Source organism: Lactuca serriola, chromosome 2, assembly GCF_051521515.1.
Source record: "Lactuca serriola cultivar US96UC23 chromosome 2, Lser_US96UC23_V15, whole genome shotgun sequence".
Classification (NCBI taxonomy): domain Eukaryota; kingdom Viridiplantae; phylum Streptophyta; class Magnoliopsida; order Asterales; family Asteraceae; genus Lactuca; species Lactuca serriola.
The window spans coordinates 162,569,035-162,587,082 of record NC_136409.1 but is presented as its reverse complement, the minus strand read 5'-3'; positions in this window follow the sequence as shown (position 1 = coordinate 162,587,082).

The following is an 18,048-nucleotide window of genomic DNA, read 5'->3' as shown; positions in this document are numbered from 1 at the left end:
TTTATGCTTATTTTTATCCTTAATTTATTAAATTATAATAATTAAGCATAAAACACATGATAGTCAAATAATTCATTTTTATTACTTCAAAACAAATTACAAATGTTGACTTAGACTATTACATCATCATTAATGCCTAGCCTAGAAAATGGGCGTTACAATTCTCTCCCCTTTAGGAGGATTCCGTCCCCGGAATCATACATCAACAAACAAATGTGGATAGCGACTCATCTTGTCACTCTCCGTTTCCTAGGTGAGATTTGACCCATTCGTATGTTTCCATCGCACAAGCACTAAATCGACCATATTGCGTCGCAACTTCTTAGTCTTACGGTCAACGATTGCCTATGGCTCTTCAATTAACCTCTTGTTTCATCTAACCTTAATTCATAAATTGGAATTATGTCGGGAACTTCTCCCGTGAACTTCCTCAAATAACACACGTGGAAAGTGTTATGAATACCATCTAGTTCTTCTGGTAGTTCTAGCTTGTAATCTTGGTTCCCAATCTTCTGAAGAACTTTAAACGGTCCAATAAACCTTGGACTCAACTTTCCTCTCTTACCAAATCTTATAAGTCCCTTCCACATCAAGACTTTAAGTAAAACCGAATCTCCAACTTCAAATGTTATTGGTTGTCTTTTCTTGTCAACATAGCTCTTCTGACGATCCTGATTTGCTAACATCCTTTCCCTAATCACTTTCAGCTTTTCAGCAGTCTGATGGACTATCTCGGGTCCTATAAACTGCTTTTCTCCAGCTTCAAGCCAACATGATGGCGTTTGACACTTTTGTCCATAAGCTTGATAAGATTTCATCTTGATGCTCGAGTGGAAACTATTATTGTAGGAAAATTCTACCAAAGGTAAATGTTCATCCCATTTACCTTGGAATTCCAAGGTACTTGCTCTTAGCACATCCTCCAATGTTTGAATCGGTCGTTCATTCTGACCATCGGTTTTTGGATGGTAGGATGTACTTAGACACAATTTCATACCCAATTCCCCTTGTATACTTCTCCAAAACCTTGACATGAAACGACTATCACGATCTGATACAATCGTTAAAAGAACACCGTGAAGTCTTACTAAAAGTGTGCACTTTTAGTAAACCGATCAACGACCACCCAAATCATGTCGTGACCGTTCTTATTTTTGGCAGTTTAGTCACAAAATCCATGATGATATCTTCCCATTTACCCATGGGTACAGGTAAAGGTTCTAAACTCCCATACGGTTTCTGATGTTGTGCCTTAACTCTCACACATGTCACACACTCGGCCACATGTTTTGCAACATCAAGCTTCATCGTCGCCCACCAGTAGTAGGGTTTCAGAACCCTGTACATTTTCGTGATGCCGGGATGAATCGAGTACATGGTCTTGTGAGCTTCCTCCATCAGAAGATCTCTTATTCCTCCCGTCTTAGGTACCCAAATCCTATCTTGGAATACCTTCTGTCCTTGACCGTTTGTATCGAACACTAACATTTTGCCCAAATGTTCTTCCTTTCAGTCATTTTTCTTTAAAGCTTCTTCTTGAGTTTTCTTGATGCTTTCCACAATCGTTGAGACAACTTCGATTCTTAATGCTCTTGGCCTTTTATTTTCAATGCTCACTTTTCTGCTTAAAGCATCAGCTACAACATTTGCTTTACCAGGGTGGTAAAGTATTTCACAATCGTAATCCTTAAGCAACTCTAGCCAGCATCATTGTCTCATGTTTAATTCCTTCTGATTAAAGAGATATTGAAGACTCTTATGATTAGTGAAAAGTTTGCACTTTTTGCCATAAAAGATAATGCCTCCAAATCTTTAGGGCGAATACTACCACTACCAACTCCAAATCATGAGTGGGGTAGTTCTTTTCATGTTCTTTCAATTGTCTCGATGCATATGCTATCACCTTATCCTTTTGGGTCAGAACACAACCTAACCCAACTCCAGATGCATCGCTATAAACTGCGAAGTCTTCAACTCCTTCAGGTAAAGAAAGAATCAGTGCTTCACACAACTTATTCTTTAACTTCTCAAATGCTTCCTTATGCTTCTCATCCCAAGTATAAGTAGCTCCTTTGTGGGTCAAGCTGTTAATGGAGCAGCTATCAAAGAAAATCCTTGGATAAATATTCGATAATATCCGGCTAATCCCAGAAAGCTTCGAATCTCTGTGGGACTTTTTGGTTGTTCCCACTTTAATATAGCTTCAATCTTAGCTGGGTCAACCATTATCCCTTCTTGGTTAACCACATGACCCAAAAATTGGACTTCTTGAATCCAAAAATCACATTTGGAGAGCTTTGCATACAGCTTCTCCTTCTTCAGAACTTCTAACACTTCTTGCAGATGATTGTCATGCTCCTGCTTGCTTTTTGAATAAATCAAAATATCATCTATGAACACTATCACGGATTTATCGAGGAATGGTTTACAAACCTGTTCATCAAATCCATGAATGTTTCTGGAGCATTGGTTAGTCCAAACGACATAACCAAGAACTCATAGTGTCCATATCTTTTTTCTAAATGCAGTTTTCTCAATATCATGCTCTCTCACCTTTAGCTGATGATATCCTGACCTATGATCGATCTTCGAGAAATAGCTCGAACCTTGCAGCTGATCGAACAGGTCATCAATCCTTGGCAATGGGTACTTGTTCTTTATTGTTGCCTTGTTCAGCTCTCTGTAATCTATGCACATCCTCATGCTCCCATCTTTCTTATTTACAAATAACACCAAAGCTCCCTAGGGTGATGAACTAGGTCTAATGAAACCGTTTTCCAACAATTCCTGAAGTTGCGTCATAAGTTCCTTCATCTCTATCGGTGCTAATCGGTATGGTGCTTTCGATATTGGTGTTGTTCCTGGTAACAAGTCTATTCAAAACTCCACTTGTCTATCAGGGGGAAATCTAACAAGATTTTCAGGAAAAACTTCTAGATAGTCACACACCACTGGTATGCTTTGCATTTCCTTCTTCTCCTTCTTGGCATCGATCACAAACGCCAAGTATGAGGTGCATTCTTTAGACAAACATTTTTTTGGCCTTCATTAGGGAAATGATTCCAGAATTTACTCTGCGCTTGTCTCTGTACACCATTAATGACTCTTTTCCAGGCGGGTTTACCCTCACTATCTTTTTCTTGCACATCATCTCGACATCATTGGCACTAAGCTAATTCATCGCTAGTACGATGTCGAAATCATTCAACTCAATGGGTAACGGCTCCTCGTGGAATTCATATTCGTTCAAGTCGATGACAATATTCTTAATACAATCACTAACATGTATGAATTTGTCACTAGCAACTTCTACAATAAGGGCATCATCAAGTTTTTCTATAGGTAATGCTAGTCCTCCACTATGTGATATAAAGGAGTATTCGCTCTGGAATCAAACAATAAATTGGCAGGCAATCCATTTACAAGAAAGGTACCTGAAGCAACATCCGTTGCATCCTTTGTGGCTTCCAATGTCATCTGGAAAGCTCTGGCTTTTGGCTTTGGCAAGAGATTGGGCCTTGCTGCCTCTTTCTTCTTTGGGCAGTCCCTCAAAATGTGCCCTTCTTCGTTGCACCCATAATAGACTTTCTTATTGAAGGTGCATTCATTGACATAATGCCCAGGCTTTCCACATTTATAAGAAGTGACCTCCTCGCCACATTTCCCAACATGTTTCTTTTTACATTTATCACACCATTTAGCTTCAGCTCCTCCTCCAAATATCCTTGAACCAAACTTTGAGAACTTACTCTTCTTGTTGGAACTTAAATTTCCTTCAAACTTTCTCTTTTCGCCAACTTCAACCATGTTGGTGACTCTTCCTTTGATCAATTCTTCAACAGACTTGGCATGCCAAATAGCTGCCTCCAGAGTAAGTGTTTGACGCACTAACACTGAATACCCCCATGGAAGTCCCTTTGTGTACCTGTTGATTTTTGTAAGCTCGCCTGGGACAATACGCAAAGCAAACTCTATTTTGTCTGTGAAGTTATTGGTGTATCCATCGATGAACATGCTTCCCTTTTTTAATGTAAGAAATTGGTTCTCTAGCTCAAGCAGATTTTGGGCCGAGCAGTACTTGCGCTTGAAATGCACAAAGAACTCTGCTTAAGTCAGTTGCAGTGGCTCATTAGGGCTTAGGGTCTTCCCCAGAGTGTTCCACCAGCGAACAACACTACCTCTGAGCTGACGCACTGCAAATATGATTTGTAACTTGCCTTGACAACCACATGTCATGAAGGCTAATTCCATCTCCGAGATCCAATCCATTACTCCGACAGGATCTTCCTTTCCAGTGAAAGTTGACGGCTTGCAAGTCATAAAGTTTTTGTACTTGTATCCATTTCTCTCGACTCCGTCGTCTTGGTTATTCCTTCTAACCACAAGCAATTCAGTTTGACCAACAGATCTACTGTAATTTCCATCCTCTGATTAGTCGTCATTTAGTTTAGGTTGTTCAACAGGCATTGAAGGTTCATTCCTGTTGTTCAACAATAGTTATCTCATTTCTTCCCTTTGCTTAACTATCATTGCCCGAATCATGGCTTGTACTCCAGCCATTGTGATTGGTTTTGGTGTAGCTTCTGCGATAGGCACCTGCTCCATCACTTGGGGTTGAGGTTGTTGGTTTCTATTTGCATTTCCAGCTCCACTTCTGATTCTTGCCATTTTGATCTTTCTTTGTGATAGATATTTAAATTCTCCTTATCACTCCAAAACGTTACATGCTGTAACATCCGGATCCCCATGTATATTATATTATTCATTTATTTTGAGTTTGGGGAGGAACTCCGCGAGTTGATGCTTAGACTCGCTGAGTAGGATCGCGAGTTCTTATCCGGATTAGTGACCGGACTCGACGAGTCGACTCGTGGACTCGGCGAGTCCACACTGTTAAGTGAAGCCCTAATTCTCGGGTTTGAGACCTATTTAAAGGCCCTTATAGCCTTCAGTTGCGGCTACCAGACCCTAGAGAGAGACCCTAAGAGAGCTAGAGCGTTTGTGATGAAGGAGAGGCCATTTTTGATCCTTGTGTTGGTGCTCTTGCAAGACGAAGGTGACCAAGGCAAGAGGGAGATGAAGAGGGTGCTATTCTGTAGATTTCAGAGCCTGGGACTTCATATTTGAGGTATAGATTCGATCCTTCTTCAGTTTTGGTGTTAACCTTTGGAGTTAGGGATTTCTAGATCCTTTAGAGGCTCGATTTGATGAGCATTTGGTCCCCTCACGTATTAAGGCTTTGGATCTGGATCCAAAGAGGTCCAGAGACCTTAACCCTTTGATCTTTATGATTGATATTGGGAGACATGAGCTTAGGATGTCAAATTTGAGGTTATTTCTTCAAATAGAGTTTTTGGGCCTTTGCATGAGCACCAAGTTCTAAACTTTACGTGATTATCATGCTTGGGAAGGTCAGATCTATGGATTAGAGGAACAGATCTGACCTCAGAAGGTCATTTGAGTTTGAGCATGGCATGAACTCGCCGAGTCCAAGAACAGATTCGACGAGTAAGAGTAGGTTTCCCGTAATCACGCAGTTGGTGACTCGCTGAGTTGGGGAAATGACTCGGTGAGTCAGAGGGGATCTAGAGGACTTGAGTTCACGACTGAACTCGCCGAGTCAAGATTCGAACTCGATGAGTTGGGACTGGTTGTCCTGCGATTCACAATTAGTGATGATTTGAAAAGTGGAGGGTCGACTCGGTGAGTTAAGTGAGGACCAGGAGTGTGAAGGACACACATGGACTCGCCGAGTCACATTTGTGCACTCGACGAGTCTGGTCAAGGTTTAACCGTTGACTTTTGTTGACTTTTAGGGATTGGTCAACAATTGGACTTGTGGACCGCTTGAAGGGTAAAATAGTCTTTTAGCCTTCTTAGAGGACATGAGAGAGAGTCTAGCCTAGCCTGGAGAGCCGGTATTAATTGAGATGATTGTTTATGTTTTAGGCAGAGGCTAGATCAGTGTATACGCGAGCGAGATATTATCCGAGATATCTGAGGTGAGTCTTCTCACTATACCTTACTTTGAGTGGTAATTAGAGTTATGTGACAGAGTTATTGTATGCTATTTATGTGATGTGTTGCACGACATTATTTCTATGTGATTTATGTTGTGTGTATATCGGAGTATATCAGATTTAGAACCGGAAGGTTCACAGAGCTAGGACCAGAGGGTCCACAGAGTTAGGGCCCAGGGGCCCATAGAGTTATAGCCTCGAGTGGCTAGTATGTGTTATGTGTGGTATTTTGGGGAACTCACTAAGCTTCGTGCTTACAGTGTTTTGTGTTATGTGTCTTAGGTACTAGTGAGGATCGCAGGAAGGCATCGACATGATCAATACACACACGCGGAGTTTTATATATGTTATGATCTTGGGATTTGACTTATGTTTGGATATATGAAACAATGAGTTTGATAATATTGTGAAATAAAGTGTTTTTAAAATGTGAAAAATTGTTTGAAATTTTACGGTGTTACAAATGCTAGTTCTAATGTCGTAGTCATACGCTTAGAATCCTGAACACATAAGGTGTCTAGATCTGGTCGACAACATACCATAGATCCAAACAAATAATGGCATATATGGCAAACATATAGCATTTAGCACATAAAAGCATTTTAGGCATCTTTCCTAAAATATACTAGTGCTCGTGTCTAAAATATGGCAGACACTTATCTCACGATCATCACTTAGCATTCTAAGTTTAAGTCTAGTAATCCTATAAATTCCTAGTTTGCTTAAACTAATGCTCTGATACCAACTGTGACATCCTCATTTTCACGACCAAAAAATACCGATTTCGTTTATGCTTTTAAAATAAAATCAGAGTAATCTTTCAAAAGGTATTGCGGAATTTGTCCCCAAAACAAAATATGATAAAATTTTATCAAAGCATTTCTTAAAGAAATGTATTTTCATTAAATTACAAAACCTCGGGATGTCATGTTCCGATACAGACCAAAAGCATAAACAATACGATATAGGCCTTACAACAGTTATTTACATCTACTGGCCTATAATCCAAAATCCCTCGTCATCATCCAACTATGCTCTTTTTCCACTACATGTAATACAGAAAGCTAAGTGGGTCAGGCTTGGGAGCCTGATGAGCATATAGGGTTTTCAACCCATAATAATAAAATCTATTAATTTCATCAACCAACAATAAATTTATTTCATCAACCAATAATAACCCTGATTACGCGTTCCTGTTATCCTCACTTTACATCCCTAAACACCTAGCCTAAGGATCATCATCGGGATGGACTTTACTGCTAAGGGTATTCCTCAACCATATATGTTTGTAAGGCAACCACGAGGGGGATGTAGTACATCGGTGAACACATCGTTCACAAACACCTACATGTTGCAAGCCTAGTATTGTCTAGATATCGAATCATCATGCTTGAGGCATACAACACATCAGGGCTTGTACATAATATGGAATATATGATTGATCCCATAGCTAATATCCAATTTCTTAGTAGAACTAGGACACATATCTCAACTTGATCTTAAATAATGAGACATAAGTATAATCTTCTTTTGGAGTCCTTTATGTTGAATCTCTTCAGGATATCATGTATGAATATTACTAAACAACTTATATATATATATATATATATATATATATATATATATATCCATGTTGTTAAAATCTCGACTAGGTACCGATTAATCTCTTATTAGTCTCTAGGCAACACATAATCGAATAGAAGAAGCCTAGTGACTAATCTTTGCCTACAAAATGAGCGAAACGGTAGCTAACGATAAAAATTTAACATTTTGAATAAGTTGTTTGTCAATAGAAACTACTTGAAGAATTATTAGTGTTGTATTGATCATATTAACCTATTTTGTTATGATAATAGGGTTATTTACGATCTTTGTTATGATTTTTGTCATATTTATTTTTTTAAATTCAATGAATTAGCGATTTAGGGTCCCTGCTTAATCCTCTGACTAATCCCCGCCTATCTAATTAATCCCTTATCCCAACAATCGACTAGCTAACGTATATATATATATATATATATATATATATATATATATATATATATATCATGATACCCAAAATGTACATAGACTCTTCCATGTTCCTCATACAATATGTCCTTAGCCAAGATCGTACACTTTGAAAAGTAGGGACTTCGCTTCTCATGAGGATTATTTCATCCACATACAGACAAAGAAGACTACAATTCTCCTACTATCCTTGGTATATACATGATTCACCTTTGCTTCAGTTAAAACCAAACTCTTTGATTAAATCAAAGTCTCCATTCATGAGAGGCATGATTAAATTTATAAATGGATTATGGAGTTTACACACTTTACTTATGATGTACAAAACTCATCGGATTGTACTATAAACACATCCTCGGTTAAACTTTCATAAAAGAAAGTAGTTTTTACATCCTTCTCCAAGTACATACATGAGTTTATGTGTAACCCTTTTCCACAAGAAGGCTTCTATACGTGTAACTTCTTTTTCCATTTTAGTGTTCTTTTGAAAACCTATTTTTCTTGGTTACGTTATAGTCACGTGACTAATAAACCAGGTCTAATACTTTATTATAATGCATGGATTGCCTCTCACTTTCATTTCCTATTCCTAGTTAACATACTTTATGCTTTTCCTGATCTTCTAATAGTTTGTAGGATTGCCATAATATACCATAGACTCATCTTAATTGAGAAAAAAACATTTTTTTGGTACAATACGTACTTTATTAGACCTATGGATAGGTGGTGCTTGTGTGTCAAGTTCCCGAACAACTATTTGTTGAGGCTCAACAAGTTCTATAACCTCTTGTTGAGTCTAAGTACCAACATCAAGTTCTTTGTTGGTTAACTATTGAATTTATTCATGATCAATCGGGCTCTTTGGATATCAACTCTGTAACGTCCTGAAATACATGGTAAAAAAAATTCATACATAAAAACCCTTTAGAAAATCTTTTTATTTTTACCAATTCCTCAGTTTGAGTTCAGACACACCTGAGTGTGTGCCCGAATCCGTCAAACTAAGGCTTTGATACCTACTTGTAACGTCCCCAAAATACTAACTGAAAATTTTTGTTGTAAATCAACCAAAACCATCAACCATTCATTTCAAAACCATGAAAGTATGTCAATATAGAAATAGTTATCAAAGTACAATCCAAAATCATAAAATGCATAACACGGTTGGATGATATGCGATCATGTCGGGCCCTTCCCCTTCGAACCAAAAGTACCTGAAAACATATTAAACATAAACCATAAGCACAAAGCCTAGCGAGTTCCCTCAAATACCAGATACCATACATAAAATGGGCCCTACCTGGCATTGGGTCTCGCCCGGTACAGATATGTCTGTAACATGTGATGGGCCCCGCCTAACACATTCATCAGGACCCACCCGATATACATACAAACACATACAATATATGCAAGATTCACACAGATAGCTAGCATTATATAAACATAAATCAATGTGCCGACATTGGTGCCTTTGACCTGCAAATACTACGAGAAGACTCTCCTCAATCCGACGATAACAAGTCACACACTCGAGCTGCCACTATAAAGGTTCCCACACTGGACATAACCAAAAACAACCCTAATTAATAATTACTAGGGTAAAAGTCCATTTTACCATTTCCAAGTTGGACCCATGCAAATATGGCCTAAGGCCCCAAAATGGCCCAAGAGTATTTCTGGGAGTACGCCATGTGTAATCTCTTTTTATGCCATGCGTACTAAGTTACCACCAAGAATGAAATGGGGGAAAACGCATTACGCCATGCGTACCCCAGGGTTACACCCAACGTACTACTCTGATGTCAAATTCCATTTTTAAGCTCTTAATACCGAAAGACTAAATGTACAACTCATAAATCATAATCTTAGGGAGGTCTTAACTGATAAAGTCGACAACTTTAAGCTACCAATGCACCTTCACTAAACCAAAAAACCAATTTTTCAAATTCTTCATCTTCTTATCTAAGATCGCACTCGGTATCTCTATGTAATGCAGGTGCTCATCCACCTGAATATCCTCTAAAGGAACCTCTACAGAATCATCAACCAAACACTTCCGTAGTTGAGAGACGTGAAAAGTGTTGTGAATCTAACTCAGCTCTGTTGATAGCTCCAAACGATAAGCAACCCTGCCCACTCGGGCTCCAATCCTGAAATGATCGATATATCTGGGCCCAACTTGCGCCACTTTTCGAACCTGTTGACATCTTTCCAAGGTGACACCTTCAGGAGGACCATATCCCCAACCTGAAATTCCAGATTGGTTCGGCGTCTATCTGCGTAACTCTTCTGATGACTTTGAGTGGTCTACAATCTCCTGCTTACCTACTGGATCAATTCGATAGTCCAAAGCACCACTTCTGTGCTACCCATAACTCGCTGACCAACCTCACCCCAGCAAATCAGGGTTCGACATTTGCTCTCGTAGAGCATATCAAAATGAGGTCGATTAATACTGTCACGGTAGCTGTTTTTGTAAGAAAACTCATCCAACGGGAGATACGTATCCCAACTATCACTAGAATCCAACATACATGCCCGAAGCATATCCTCCAAGGTCTGGATAGTCTGCTCGCTCTAACCATCAGTCCATGGATGAAAAGTTGTGTTGAAATGCAAATGAGTACCCAACTCCTCATAGAGCCTCTTCCAAAACCTGAAGTGAATCAAACATCCCGATCTGAAGCCACTGAGATTGGAACAAAATTCCATGTAACAACCTCCCAAATATAGACATTCGCTAATTTCACCGCGAAAATGCTCTCCTAAATAGGAATGAAATGCGCACTCTTAGTCAATCAATCCACGATGACCCAAATCCAATCCACACTTCGTGCGATCCACGGTAACTTTATGATAAAATCCATCGTGATCTCCTCCTATTTCCAAACGGGAACACCCAACGACTCCATCTTGTCGTGAGGGCGCTGATGCGCGACCTTGACTTTCCTACAAGTCGAGCACCTCTCCACATATCACACTACAACCCACTTCATGAAGGGCCACCAATGATTGATCTGGATGTCTCTATACATCTTCTTTACTCCTGGATAAATAGAAAGCTTTGACTTATGTGCCTCTTCCATCAAAATATGACGCATACCCCCGAAATAAGGAACCCAAACCCTTTGATGAAGAATCAACAATCCTCGACTATCATAATCAAAAGAGGACACCTGATCCATTATGTGCTCACTCTTCCGATGCTCCTCTTTCATAGCCTCAATCTTAGTTTCTCGAATCTACTATAAGAATGGAGTAATCACCGTCATCCTCATACAAGCATCCCTAATGGGAGTACCAGACGCCTTGCGGCTAAGGGAATCAACCACCATGTTGGCGTTCCTCGGGTGATAAAGGAACTCACAATCATAGGGAATCAACCACCATGTTGGCGTTCCTCAGGTGATAAAGGAACTCACAATCATAATCCTTCACCACATCAAGCCACCTGTGCCGCCTCATGTTCAGATTTGGCTGATCCATCAGATACCTCAAACTTTTGTGATCCGTGTAAATGAGACAACGAATCCCAGACGAGTAATGTTGCCAAATCTTGAAGGCAAAAACCACTGCCCCCAACTCTAAATCATGAGTGGCGTAATTCCTCTCATGAGGCTTTAGCTGCCTCGAACCATAAGCTATCACACAACCCCTATGGCAGGGTCAAGATCGGAGCCTCGTATAACTTCTGCCTTAAAGTCAGAAACATCGCATGTTGCTCAGGCCCACAACGGAAAGTAATAGACTTCTTCGTCAACCTTGTCAATGGAACTGCAATCTTGGAGAATTCTCGATAAACCTCCGATAAAAACCAGCTAAACCAAGGGTACTTTGAATCTCGGAAGAGGATCTCAGAATCTCCCACTCCATCACAGCCTCGATGTTGGTCAGATCGACCAAATCAAATCAATTGGGTAAGGCACCCCAAAAATCTCCAAGACGCAACCCTGATAAACACTTGATGCAGAAACCCTGTGTTTGTTGGCGATAGAAACCTGCAACTAACAATCTAACTCTCCAAGAGTCATATCAAAACCTCTACTGAAGGTCTAAAATACAGAGGACATACTCACACCCGAGTCAAATAGCACAAGAGCGGGCAAGGAATTCACTAAGAAAGTACCTAACATAATCATAAACATTAGCATACCAAAAATAATTGACTGAATAAAATCTTAGTTATGTACAACTATGATGTATACACTAAGCGACTACAGTAATGATGTCAACTTCATATAAGAAGCATTCCTAGGCTATCAGACATCATACATCAGGCAATTCTATCATACAATTCATGAGGATCCCTAGCCTACCACTAGCATGTTGTTCTACCATAAACATTATATTAAATAATAGTGCGGGTAACTTGGGGTATACTTTCTTGGTCCGGTTGATCGTACACATCTCATCCTTCCTTGGTTACTTTTGAAAACAATTTTGAAAACCATTAGTTTTTTTTTTTTTTTTTTTTTTTTTTTTTTTTTTTTTTTGCAGTTCCTTAGTTTGAGTTTGGAATCACACAAATATTTATCCAATTCTCTCAAACCAAGGCTTTGATACCAACTTTTAACATCCCAAAAATCATAATAAATTTTAAGTTTTCAAACAAACCATTAACCATAAAGTGTCCACAATTAAAACCATTGCTTCAAAAGTATTAATCAAAATCAGTTTATCCAAAGATCCAATGTTCATAAAAACAGGAAGATATGCACGATCAGGCCTTCACTTTCCCAAGATCCTCTAAAGTACCTAAAAAAATAAACTGAAAGTACCATCAAAGTACCATCACACAACGTAACAAACAATAGCATGCAAAGATGATCCTTCAGCCTGACTGGACCACCTCGCAGGGCCTCCAACCTACCCGGAGCGCTCTTCGAGCCTTCAGAATGATTGGACCTCCTCGTAGGGCCTACAACCTATCTGGACCGCCTCAGGTATCTTGGCCTTTAACACAAAGCAGGACCGCCTCAACCTCTCCACAATATGTTGACATATACAACAGATAAGCATAAGCACATATCCAACAAATACATGTAATCATACATATCTACTAATCTATCATATAACCAAAATAACATCATCCTATATACCAGGATACATAACCTAGTGGGCCGACATTGGTTCCTTCGACCTACGAGTACATTAAGGCAAACTCACCTCTTAGTCTAAAAAGATTGTTGAACAGGACACTACTCCGGATATCAGCTCTACCGGTCACATATTTATCAATAATGGCCAATCTCAAATACAAATCAAAATACCCAAAATACCCTTAGGTGATACGTGGTCAAACGTTGGTAAAATTCAAAATCAATCCACACTCAAAACTCCCACAAATCATTAGTCATGTCATGATCCCTAATGGTCATGTCGTGACTTAATAAGTCAAAACAGTCGAGGAATACCATCCTCTCGTCGTGACACCCCTTGTGCTCACATCGTGAGAACGCTCTGATTCAAAGTTCTTATTTGCTTCAGTACATCATAAAAATCATGGCTTTTTGGACATGCATGTCCCAAACACTAACTAGGGAAAAAAAGAAAATGACACCAAATCTCATGCAAGATGTGACAACCGTCAATTTTCGGTCAAGTCAAAGTCAACTAAAGTCAACAAGTCAAACCGGTCAACTCAATTTGCCATGAGTATTAGAGTTTACGTTATGTAATTTCTAAACAACTCTCTATTCTAATGAGAGATCATAAATCGAAAAGTGCGTACATCTAGATCTCCTTAACCTAAAACGGTGGTACATGGAGAGCCAAATCGATAAAACAATGTTACATACTCATCGGGAGTATGCAAGATCCTTAAACAAGGCTTAACGGGGTTTACGGACCTTGCAGTGCGAAGCCGGACACTCAAAAAGGTCACCAATGAAACCTCTCTCAATCGTTTTCACTCCATCTCTTCTTATCAGAAATCTCTCCCAAATCTCTCCAACAATGTGAAATCTCTCCCAAATCTCTCTTTGTATGAGAAATCTCTCCAAGAATGTCAAATCTCTCCCAAATCTCTCTTTGTATGAGAAATCTCTCCAAGAATGTCAAATCTCTCCCAAATCTCTCTAAGAATGTGAAATCTCTCCCACATATCTCTTTGTATGAGAAATCTCTCCAAGAATGTCAAATCTCTTCCAAATCTCTCTAAGACTGTGAAATCTCTCCCACATATCTCTTTGTATGAGAAATCTCTCCAAGAATGTCAAATCTCTCCAAATCTCTCTAAGAATATGAAATCTCTCCCAAATATCTCTCTGTATGTGAAATCTCTCCAAGTATGTCAAATCTCTCCCAAATCTCTCTAAGAAAGTGAAATCTCTCCCAAATATCTCTCTGTATGTGAAATCTCTCCGAGTATGTCAAATCTCTCCCAAATCTCTCTAAGAATGTGAAATCTCTCCCACATATCTCTTTGTATAAGAAATCTCTCCAAGAATGTCAAATCTCTCCCAAATCTCTCTAAGAATATGAAATCTCTCCCAAATATCTCTCTGTATGTGAAATCTCTCCAAGTATGTCAAATCTCTCCCAAATCTCTCTGAGTATGTGGAATCTCTCTCAAATCTCTCTCGAAATCTCTCCCAACTTTCTATAATCACTCGGGGCATTCCGACCCTCGAATTTGGCGAAAACAGCCCAAAAACGGAAGTCTACGCGAAAAACGGACTTAAGGAGCCGAAACCCCTCTTAGGAACCGAAACCTTCTGAGCCGAAGGCTGCTGAACCGAACCCGAAAGGTCCTCTCGGGCCCAAACCTCGCATGCCTCAACCGAACCCGAACGTTCGGCACCTTTCGGTTTTGACCTCTTCTCTTCTAATGGCTACCGAACCTTCTCTTCTGAGGACCGAGGACCGAACCTTCCCTTCTGACCTTCGCTTCTGACCCTCGCTTCTGACCTTCGGACCGAGCCCATCGCCCTCGTTCCTTCTTCTGGCTCAACCTCTCGCTTCCGAATCAGCACCATCCTGACCGAACCTCGGCCTAGGAACCGAACCTCGGCCTAGGACCGAGAGGCCTCGCTGGGAAGCCTTTTTCTCCCGGTTTTCGATTAAATTCGCGTTTTAAGCCCGTTTTTAATTGTTTTAACACGGGATTTTCACCCAAAACCTTATTTTAACATATAAGATCCCTAAATTAATGATTTAATCACATTTTAAGGATAAAACCTTATCCAAAAGAGAGTAGGTAAAGTACAAAGGTAGAGTGTTGACTTTACCTTATTTTATGACACAAGCAACCCCATACCCACTCCATGATTAACCCACACTCCTCCCCACCATACCTTGTTACTTCCTTGTACTTTTTACCCCTCTCACAAGTCATCCCCACGTTTTTAGGGCTGTTCACTCAACCTCTCTCCTCATTTTCTTTCAATCACTCTCATTCCACCAAAGATCCAACTCCAACTTTTCTCTCCAACTTTTCTCTCTAATTCAAGATCCCAAGGCTGATCATCAAGTGTTCTTCCACTCTTGGTAAGTGTAATTCATCCTCCTTGTGATTTTTACACTTCATTCTACTCAAATCATTGATAGCTTATACAAACTCCATAACTATGATGCTAGATTCTCAAAAATCTTCAAGGCATCTCCAAGTGTTCTTGAGTTAAACACCTCCATTCTTCAACAATCATCTGTTAATGAATAAATTTGTGAGTCATTCCCTTCGGGTTACTTCCAAAGTAACAAAGTCAAAAAGTCCTGTAAATTATAACCAGAGTCTCTTGTAGGGAGAACGTGATAGTTGTGTATAGATCTATATTGGGTTTGACAAACCCACACCAGATCTGCTTGCAACAGCTAGACCGGCAGGTCTGTGGTGACAAGTGTCATTTAACGGCGACGCCTGAAGAACGTCGTATTACGAGGCCGTCTATGTCAAGTATGGTTATGATAGCTCACATGTGGCATTAACAATCATAAGGTTTACGGGTTCTAACTTTAAATTAGCGAGTTATGTCTATTTAGCTCACTGAAATTACTTTAAGTATGGAAAAATACTTGTACGCCTTCATATCAAAAAAGGGTTTTATGTCGATTTAAAATCACTTTTTACATCAACAATTACATACTTTATTGTATACTTTTGGTCTTGGTATTTAAGACTACACATCATTCATTACGGAATTTTTCTCACATCAAAAAGGGTTTTATGCCAATTTAAAACCACTTTTATATTTTTAAGTATGATAAATATTTGTTCATTTTCGGTCCTGGTATTTAGGACTACATAACTTTTGTAAGGAAAATATTGGATTTTCCTAGTAACATACATCTCTTTACAAAGATCGATTTTCAAACTCTTACTATCAAAAGCTTATGAACTCACCAACCTTTGTGTTGACACTTTTCAAAACTACTTGTATTCTCAGGAATTCAGTGAAACAGGAAATCAACCACGTTTTGAGGATGGGACGATAAATCGTCGAATAGTTCACTTTGTATCATAATGTAATTGATTTGAATCATGTAAACATATACTTTGGTGTAACTTTTTCAATTATATTTATGATGGTTGTATTTACTTTGAGCACTATTATACTCGTTGTTGTGATACTCTACATGAAGTCCTCCACCCCCGGACGTTTCCGCCATCCTTGGTTTGGGGGTGTGACACAAGAGTCCTAAAACTCATAAAAATCATGGCTTTTTGGACATGCATGTCTCAATTATATTCTAGATCTAGCAACTATGACACAATAGATCCATGAAGTTGGCAACTTTATGGATTTCAACCACTACATCATATTATGTATGAAAGATTAAGCATAACGACCTAGATCTAATCTTATGGACTTATAAAGAAATGAACTTGATACTCACAAAAGGTCAAGAAGGTGTGAGAATTCTTGATGGATAGACTTGAATGCATAAGCGATGGGCTAGATGCTCTTCCTCTTCTTATCCTTAGCTAAAAATCACCACAACAAGCTCTAGATCAAATATGGATGCTAGGGTTTCAAAGGGGAGTGCAAGGAGGCTGAGGGTGGGCTAAACATATCCTTCACTTCCTTTAAATACGGAGTAAAACCCCCAAAAATTAGGGTTTCCCCTTAGGCTGGGCTTACGTCGTGAGCGATATGTCCTCACTTTGTAAGCCCAAAAGATGGTGTACGATTGCACTAACCTCCTCACGATATGACATACATACCTCACATCGTGAGTAGGGTTAAAACCTTGAAATTTAAACTTGACCATTGGTCACTTGAACCGAATGTTACAGTTAGACACAAACAAGAGTTGCACAACAGAGTTAAACCTAACCTTCTAAAATTATCTAATTTTTGTAACACGTAAGCTAGCATATGTGCTTGATAGTCAGCCATCACTAGTAGTGGTTCCTAATAGCACAAAGCAAGCATCATTCGAGCATTGAGTTCTAACCAGAGCATTGCCTAATAGGTCATCCTATCATATCCTCCATCGTCCATACTAGCATGCAGTCTAGGGGCTCATATAGTAAACATACAAGGAATCTCTCCTATCATACAAACCATGAACAAATCCTTAGCCCTAATCTAGCATGATATTCACATATTCACATACTAAATCAAATAAACATGAATGGGTATTTTTGGAATATTTATTTGAGCTCGACCGATTGCATGCATCGTACCCCTTCTTTCTAGTAGAATCTTCTTTAGGAAATCATTTCTTTTTTTCGAATTTTTTTATACCAAATCCTCAGTTTGAGTTCAGACACACCCAAGAGTGTGTCTGAATCCCTCAAACCAATGCTCTGATACCAACTTGTAATGACTTAAAAGTTATAAGTAAAAATTTCATTTTTAAATCAACAAAAATCCAATTGATATCTCAAATCAAACATCAAAGTATGTCAATGTGAAAATACTTATCAGAGTACAAATCCCAAAATCACAAAAAAAAATTGTGGAGACATGGTTGGATGTGTTGCGATCAGGCTGTGCCCTTCGCCTTCGAACTAGTAGTACCTGAAACATAAACTTAAACCGTAAGCACAAAGCTTAGTGAGTTCCCCTATACC